The sequence below is a fragment of the Oxyura jamaicensis genome, chromosome 12 (genome assembly GCF_011077185.1).
Source record: "Oxyura jamaicensis isolate SHBP4307 breed ruddy duck chromosome 12, BPBGC_Ojam_1.0, whole genome shotgun sequence".
NCBI classification, from domain to species: Eukaryota; Metazoa; Chordata; class Aves; order Anseriformes; family Anatidae; genus Oxyura; species Oxyura jamaicensis.
This window is the reverse complement of record NC_048904.1, coordinates 18,283,688-18,292,595: the sequence shown is the minus strand read 5'-3', so window position 1 is coordinate 18,292,595 and position 8,908 is coordinate 18,283,688. Positions and strand designations below refer to the sequence as shown.

General features: G+C 45.7%; 1 long non-coding RNA gene across 2 annotated transcripts; it reads right to left on the bottom strand.

The window, feature by feature from the left end:
* Positions 1 to 2,456: 2,456 nt before the first annotated feature.
* Positions 2,457 to 6,239, bottom strand: LOC118173402. Of its 2 annotated transcripts, XR_004754171.1 has the most exons (4): positions 6,201 to 6,239; positions 4,049 to 4,164; positions 3,566 to 3,625; positions 2,457 to 3,377 (listed from the first exon to the last, which is right to left on the bottom strand). It is a non-coding gene; the product is annotated as an uncharacterized LOC118173402 (long non-coding RNA). The 2 variants fall into 2 exon arrangements; XR_004754170.1 differs by lacking the exon at positions 2,457 to 3,377 and having other exon boundaries at positions 3,384 to 3,625.
* Positions 6,240 to 8,908: the final 2,669 nt, after the last annotated feature.

The following is an 8,908-nucleotide window of genomic DNA, read 5'->3' as shown; positions in this document are numbered from 1 at the left end:
TTAACAGTGATTTGAATGTGCTGACAGACAGTGTCGTTGCCACATTTATATCAAAAGTTGATTATCTATTGAAAGGAAATCTGTTTATATGTTTACTTCCACTTTTGTTAATATCAGGAAAGGAAAGGGAAATTAACATATGAAAATGCCAGATGTGACTAATAGCTATCAAAGTAAGACGGGGCTGGGCTCCGATGAAATGTGTCTGCTAATTTGGAATAATCTGATATTGTCTTCTCTGCCTTGGAGTTACTTAGGTCCCCACAGTAAAAAGATTTATTGGGAAGCAGAAAACCTGAGTTCCTCCTCACTAAGACTTTGCAGTATTGTTTCTTGTACGCAGTTGTAGGACAGCACCAAAAGAACAACATAAATTCTCTTGGGTACCTTTCAGTCCCTGTTCAAAGACATGAAGTATTTGGCATACAAGATTTATGCACCAAGGTGATACTCTAATAAATTATGTCAAGACATCTGAAAGTCATCATTTCGGTGCACATGCATGCATTTTAAAAGAAAATCTACAAGAGGATCAAAAACAAGATTAAACCACATCTGTTTGGGTTTAAAGTACATTGTCTGCAGAGTTCAAAGTTGTTTCCCTTCGTCTAAAAAAAACTTACCCAGCTGTTTTTTATCTTAAATTCCTACCACTATCAAAGCAGTGTTTTCATTGGCCAACCGATGTTATTTCTAGCAGTTGAGCTAGTTAGGAATGGAGCTAAGGAACAAAATATGCTTTATTCATCAAAGGTCTACCCTCTGTGACTCGACTTGGCACACTGAGAAAATTAATAGAGAGGTTTCACCAGGTTCTAATGGGAGCCGTGTATCTACTGTATGTCATCATGCAATAAATTAGGTCCTCAATCTTTTTGCGCAAGTAATTGACTACAACTGACACCGATAAGAAAAACATGAGACAGAATGAATTGGAAGAGGCACAAATTATACAATAAATAAACAAATACAACACAAATTCAATACGTGGGAAAGTGAAATGTTTTGAGAGCTGTCATCAATCAGTAAACATTCTGCATGAGTGCAGGTGTTGTGCGGTAGTGTTGTAATAGCCTGACTTGTTCAGCTACCACTGACAAATGTACACACCCAAGGACACGTGTCTGTGTACGCTTACATGCACACACACGGGAACACTAGAGCATGAACTCCTGATGGTCTGTGTTAAACAGAGAGTGTAATAAACGGTACAACAAAACTGCCTCCATCACAATTCCAGTGCTTTGTGTTAAAACAGGAAATAAATATAAAGTTAATCTAAAGGCATCTGATACAACAGCTGCACCCCAAGCAATGAATTTCACATTATTATACGCCCTCTGCCTTTCTGAATGGCTGCAGGTAGCACGTGAAGGCCTGCTTCACACCCCAGGGCCACAATTTCTCTCCAGTGGGAACTGGCTGAAGCCTCTCATGCACCAGGCTATGTCCTAACTGCCAGAGGCAGAGTTCCCTAAATCCTAAAGCCAGTCTGGATCCACAAACTGAGCAGCAGGACAGCTATGTTGGCCAAATGGATATCTAGGAGCTGCCCTCTCGCCCCCTCTCCACACACAGAGCCCAGGAAAGGAGCTGGCATCGTGCTTCCAGCCAGGAGCCCCAAGGCAGGGAAGCTGCAGACACCTGGGGAGCTGGAGGGCAGGCAGGTGGGGGCCTAGGGATCCCAGTCCTCGACTTTGGAACCTAAATACCCAGAACTTTTCTTTACTTCACAGATCTGGCCCTATTCTTTCAGAAGGCAGGGATATAACTTGCTTTTTTATGCAGCAAACAGGAAAACTGAACAGTTGGACACCTTACAGCTGGTCTACGAATGTCACGATCTTTTCAATATGTTCATTATTCAGTTGTCACAGATTCATACATTTGATAGCTCTTGATCTGCAGATCATTCACATCATGGCCTAACAGCTGGCATTTCATGCCATAACACCGTAACTATGTACCCGTAATGTATAGAACATATGGGGCTAACTCTGCTCACCAACTGAGCACACATTATGTGCTCCGCCGTCAAAAAAAAGTTTTACACATTTCCAATTTACATTTAACATTGTGTGGGCTAAACCAATAAATCATTTGGTCTGGGAAGAGGAACAATACCAGCTAATTCATGCAACTAATCAGAAGCACATCATTTTCGTTACTGTGATTGTTTTCACTGAAATCTTGAACTTGAAAATGTTTTGGGTGGTCTTTGTTCTAAATACATTCCCCTCTTCTTTCCAAAATCCAGCATTTCAGAGCAAACTCTACTTGTCTTTTCTGCCCCCCACAAATAGGAAAAAGCAGGGATCCAGCCTGCTGACACACGCTTACAGACCACTCACAGAAGGCTGGCCCTCGGTGTACAGCTCGGGAGGAAAACCTGTAAATGCATTCTCCAAAGCAGGAAAGTTCAAGAATGGAAATAAGTCAAGATGAAGAACAATACAAAAATATGCTGTCAATTTATTCAAACACCTTCTGGCATACAGCAAGAAAAATAGCCCCAGTGCCCCCATCACTACTTAATGCAATTCTCTTTTTCCTGGTCACGGTAATGCACGTTCCAACCCCCGCCAGAAAATGAAATACAAATCTGGCCAGACAGAATTCACACAGCTCCAAGGGAATGAGTTCAGTAATGCCCAAGTGGCTTAGTAATTTAAGTCACATTTTCAAAGTCCCAAAGCAGCACTTCGGCCCAATTCCTGTGTTTAAGTTTCATGCCCTTCAGTACCTTTTGGCATCTGGCTTAGGCCAGCAAGCGCGCTCAGCTGTAGTTACACCGACTTCTTAATTTTTTATAGGAAAACCGTGCACCACCATGTCACATCTTCCACTAAGCAGCCATAAGATGGCCTAGAAATTGCAAATGCACAGCAAAACCCAGGCAAATACACAGCAAGTTCAAAAATAAGCTCCCAAATACCCAAGCAGTTCAAAAATAAGCTCTCATTGCCTGTCATTGATGCTCCACAGCCCTGCAAGGGAGGTGAGCTGAGGACAGTGAGCAGCGAGTACCCCAGCCCCACCCGCCGCACGTAACAGCTCCTGGCAGTGCTAGGTCAGGGTAGTTCTTTCCCCTTCCCACACCAATACACCCTTCAGAATTTCAAAGATGGATGGATGCGGGCTGGGGCTTTGAGGTTTTTGGCTGCCTAACAGCAGCAGGAGCCATCCAAGCGATTTGAATTTCAAATCTGTGGAGGAGCTGGAGGGCAGCCCTTGGTGGATGGCTGGACACAACCGCCTGAGCAGCAAACACTGTGCTGGGATCACTTTCTAACTGCGCTTCTACTTAGTAATAGACAAGCCTTATTTAGCAAAACCATTCACAGTAATCACAGTAATCTGCATCCTCACTGCAAACCCTGAAAATTCAGCGTGAAAAGAAAAAATGGTTAGAAAAATTTGATGTGTAAATATTGTATCAATACGGAATAGGTGCTTATAAGGCCCTTGTGTGCCTGAGTCTCATAAACATGCTCAGAGACAGGTATCTTCCTCGGAGCCTTTCACACCACTGATAATACGAGGACAGACACACTGCGCCTCTCACTAACCAGTCCTCCTGCGATATGCCAGAATCTCAATAGCCAGAAGCAACAGGCATCTCCAGCTGTGGGAAGACAGGCTTTTTTAGATCATTGCCTAGTGGGTAGAGATCAGAATACTCCCTTGTGCTTGAGCAACTCATGTCAGATATAACATCAAATAGTCAGCGTAGAATAAACATCCAGTCCTTGTGGTCCCACAGTCCTCCTAGCAGCCCCACAAAGTCATTCAGTGAGTATTTTCCAGCGCCAGAAAATATGAAAATTTAAACCTCAATAAGATTATAGCGTTTGACATCACATTGGCTTTGCTAATATCTCTTCATATTATGTAAACTGTGAGCACTGCAGTTATGGGAAGGCATTGTAACCTTCCTTGCCAGAGGGGTGAAAAACAAAATCTGAACCCTTTTTTCAATACAGGGCTGAGCCATCCCTCATCTGTTAAAGCACACACCCAAGAGCCAGCTATTCAGCTTCAAACTCACCTGCAAAGCACTTCAGGGAGGAGGTGCAACACGTTATGGCTCTGCTTCTATGTGAGCTCTGCACTGCCTTCCTCCACGGCGGTGTCTTGCCTTATACCAGCAGCTCTGACAGTGCTCTGGGGGGAGAAACAGCCTCAGACAAAACCCTATTGTTTAATCACTCAGAAATACAGTAAATATTTCAAAAGAGCTTAATGTTATAAAAGCAAACACAAGAGGCAAAATCCTGCTGATCTGAAAGCAATTTTAGAGAGATTTCTGTCCAAAGAGACCCTTCCTCAGACCTCCAAAACGTTCTCATTTTCCCTCCTACCACAGGACCTGTGAGCTCTGGCCAAGTCCTTTAACTCTGACTGTACAAGGACACAAAGACACAACCCACCCCTAGACAGTTTGCAATTAAACCAGCACAAGAAACAATCGAGGGATACAGGCAAGCCTGGGGAGCTTTCCAGGCAAACATGATCATCTTGACAAGCCTCGGTATAGTCTGCATTTAGATTTTTGATGGTTATCAAACAACCACAGGGAGTTTTATGGAGATTTTAAAGGAAAATACACACTTTGTGAATGCACAGATGTTCCTCCTATAAGAACACTAAGTATAAATCTCATCAGCATGGCATGGAGGTGGGCATCGTGGGATGGCTGCATTTGGGAGGCAACCTTTTGGTAATGATGGTTAAACAACCAGCCGGACAGGCTACAACAGGGCCCTTAACTCCTTGTAAGCAAAGCCAGGATGTTTGTAGGTGATAGATGGGAAAGGAAAGTCAGTGAATGAACACCAGCGGATGGACATGATGGAGAATGGCACAGGTACCTATCAGGAAAATGTGAATAAAATGTGATGAAAAAGCTTGCTGAGGGGGCTGTTTGATTTCAGAGTTATAAATCAGTTAACAGCTTATTTTGGCAGAGCAGGGAGGGTCCTACTGTCACTTGTGTGTTTCTCTTCCTCCCCGTGTGCAGCCAGCACAGACAGACCATTGCTACTCATCAAAAAGAGCAGAAAAGAGTGAACTGACTCACTGCGCCATCCGACCGGGTCTGAAGCTGACACGGAGCAGGATGGTTGGGGGAGGAGGAAATAAAGAGAGGTCTCAGTGGCAGAGAACCCTTCCCAGGAAGAAAGAGAGCATTATCCTTGGAGTCAGAGCAAGGAGAAGGCCAGGAAGAGAGCAGCGCGACACAAAGAGCAGCACCCGTCCCTCGCCATTCCACACGCTGCTCTGATCTCGCTCGTAGGCTGAAGGACTAATTCGCGCTGTACTGGCCTGATGTTAACAGAAGATAGCAAATGAATTGCTGTTCTTCAAATGGAAAGGAGATGTTTCAGTGGCTTGAATTTTCCTTGTGTGGCTGTAAAGAAAATATGCTTATTTTCCTTTTTATATACCAGGAAACATATGGAAGCTGGATTATATTTGTCCCAGTCTGCCAGCATTTTAAATTTATAGAACCCAAATCCTTTGGGGAATGTAATAAACTTACACACATTCTCAAGTGCTAATGCTTGCACAGGGATCTTTACATTAGCGGATCCACGTGCACAAGCCCATACGCACAACCACCTCTGCAGAGGCCTCGCGGGTCGATGCTTCGCACGTCGGCGCTGCTCAGGCCTGTGTCGGACCTTACTCCATGCAGGCACAGCTCCTCAGAGGACAACTCCTTCAGAATCTTTCAGCCCCAGCTGCATGAAGTTCTTCGTTTTATCAGCACACATCACCTATGATGCAACAAGTAGGCCTTCCAGGCTCCGTTAAGATCCAAACATTTCTCGGTCTTTTTAGCTGATGCTAAGATTTAGCCTTAAGAAATACCAGCCACAGCCCGACCTGTCCTACAGCAACTAAGCACTTCATCTCAACAGTGCATTTAAATCGATGAAAAATTCTCACTTTCAACTATTTCACCCTTTTATTATAATGGTTCTGTTTTGTTCAGTGACTGCCTGATGCAAGGCAAGCTGATTTATAGGTTGAACCAGAACTTGTGTCCCAGCAATATTTCCTGATGATGTTTTTCAATAGAAGCATCCCCATTTCTATCACATGAAGACTCAAAACTAGTTTTCTTTATCCTCACGAGTTAACAACGAATACGAACACCTAAAATCTGCCATCTCCAGACGTGAACCCGTGCGTACCTTGGCGCTGAGTTAGCAGAAGGTGGCAGTGTTGGATCCACCATCTCCCTGCGCCGCAGCCGAGCCTCCAGCAGCAGCAGCTGGCAGCACAAATGCCTTTAATAATGACAAATTACACATCCACTGCTCAATTAGTCATCAATCACATTGTGATCCCCTCCTCTGTCAGGTGGCTGCAGTCAAAATCCTTAATTCGGAATTACCCGTTTTGTTTTAAAAATAATAATAATAATGAAACCCCCACCCCACTAACACAAGGGGGAAGGTGGGAGCCTGTGCCCACGCACTGCCCCGGGCAGCCGGACCTGGGCTCCCTGCTTCTGCGGCTGAGATTTTTTTGTGAGGGCTATGGGAGCACCACGCCAGGTCCCTTCTGTGCCATCGTCCAGGATGATGGCCCTGAGTGCCTCGGCATGGGGCTGCAGGGCCATTTGGACCGCTGGACTCAGGAACTCCTTTTGCAGATGAGACGTGTGTTCCTTAGTTAAGCCTTAGAACTGCAAAAGGAGCCGTGTCCTTGAAAAGCCTTACTGTGAGCCCTGAGACCTCACCATCTGGCACAAGCGGTCCCCAAACCACCACCGGATTCGGGGTTTGCACAGAAACACTCCAATTTCCCCTTCCGCCACAGGACATCCCGGCCAGGCGGTGAACTTCTGCCTCGTGTCACATCCAAAAGCCTGAGGTGCTGAGGAGCAGCTTGCAGGCGCTCGCTCACCCGCACCGGTGGACGTAGGGGAAGGATCTGCTGCCAGGGAAAGGAGGAGGCAAACAGCCTGGCTCCGACAGGAAACATCACACCAGCTGATTCGGGGCTCCTTAGCATACGAATGTGTAAATTTGCTGTGACAGGTGGGATGTTTCAAGGACTTTTGATAGAAAGCCAACTGCTACTCGGTTATCATTAGAAATTCCTCGCTGCGATGCCAACGACTGGCACCCCACGCTGGGAAACCCAGCTCTGAACCAGCTTCAGAGAGAGTGGGAGCAGCTCAAATCGATGCTCCTGCTGGGTGATTCCCTGATCGGAGCACAACTAGCAAAATATTTATTCATGCAAATGTTTCCTGCCATGAGCAGCTTAACAATATCAATGTGTTTCATGCAGGCAAATAAACAGCAAATAATGAGAAGCATATGAGGCAAAGAGAAATACTTGGAAACCTCCAAATTACCAAACTCTTTGCTTTAAGGAGAGTCAGAGCCCAGCAGCCCAGCACTGACCTCACTCTGTAACACAGCCAGGGCAGGAAGAGCCTGAGGAAGGGGTTCCCAAGAGCGCTGAGCCCCTGCACCTCAAGCCAGCCACTCGGGCACACACCAGTCTTCCAACAGCAGCTGCTGGATGCTAAGCCCTGGTGAGAGAGCTCGGGTGATCCTTCCCGTGCTCTGATCCAGCCTCCCTCCCCAGCCAGGCTGTGCCCTCACCGGCTCCCGTTCTGCCCCGGTGGGGACGCAGCAGATGGCAGTGCCACCCTCTGTCTGCAGGGCACTCTGCTGGCAGGGACAAGTGGCAGAGGGTAATTTCTCCAGATGGGTCTCCTGGAAAGGATCAGTAAGATGGGGACACATCTTAAGGACTTGCTCAGAGTTTTTGGTGGCTCCGGTCCAATGGCCAGCACACAGGAACAGCCTGCGTATTTTCACTCTCCTGGAATAACACAGAGAAAAGTTCCCATCTGCCTCCTACAGCTCCATTCCCTTTCCGAGCTGAGGGACAACAGATCTCCAGCTGGGTCTGCCTGGCCACAAGAAGGGACAAAACGGTCCCGCAGTCAGCTCAGCAGGTCAGGCCTGGACTTAAATCCTCAGCACATCACATCCACACCTCCTGCACCACCCCTCTCCACCTCGGCCCCCCAGTTCCCCACAGCATTTTGGTTGTGCTTCATTTTGTTTTTGTCGACATAAACACAAAGAGAGGTGCTCTGACACTGCAATACCGAAATGACCCAAGTGCGGGCAGATACATGCCAGTGCCTGGGAGACCTGCAACAACAGCAGCTAGGAGAGAGCTTTTTTTTTCCCCCTCCTTCATCAGGCAGAACCTGTATTCCAGGGACAGATGGGATTTTTCTTAAAACTAGAAAAACACAGCTTGCAGTGACCTAGCAGAGCCATGCTCAGTGAACCAACTGTCATGCTCTACATGCACTAAGTGCTGCACTAAGTGAAACCAAACAAATGAATTAAAAAAGATTAACAGCTCCAAAGCTAAAAGACATGGAGCCTTTTATGTCCTTCTCTCCAGGATATCTGGGACATTCGTTGTGAACACAAGTACACTGCACATGATTACAATTTATTGAATTAAACCCAGAATCGTTTCTGTTGTGTAAAGTAGCACTTTCTTCCCTTATCTAACGCAGATGAAATGTTGAACTTTAATGCCCATCTGCAATACCGTGTTCCATTACAAATCTATTGAGCAAATTAAACCAAGTTCATCTGGAAAAGGTTTTTTTTCTAGTTTGCTTTTTGAGGTTATGAGCAGGGCTTCAGGCAGCTGCTGCAATCAGTCTGCAAGCTAAATGTTGGTTTCATGGTGGCTGATGACCTAACAGAAACAGCAAATGTTGAACACTAGGGGAAAATAGTAGGACCTTGTTTAACCAAGTTACATTTCCTCTCTTTTTTTCTTTTCTTTCTTTTCTTTTTTTTTTTTGTCTGAAGAAGTAACTTTTCTAAAAAGGGAAAACTTTTTGCTG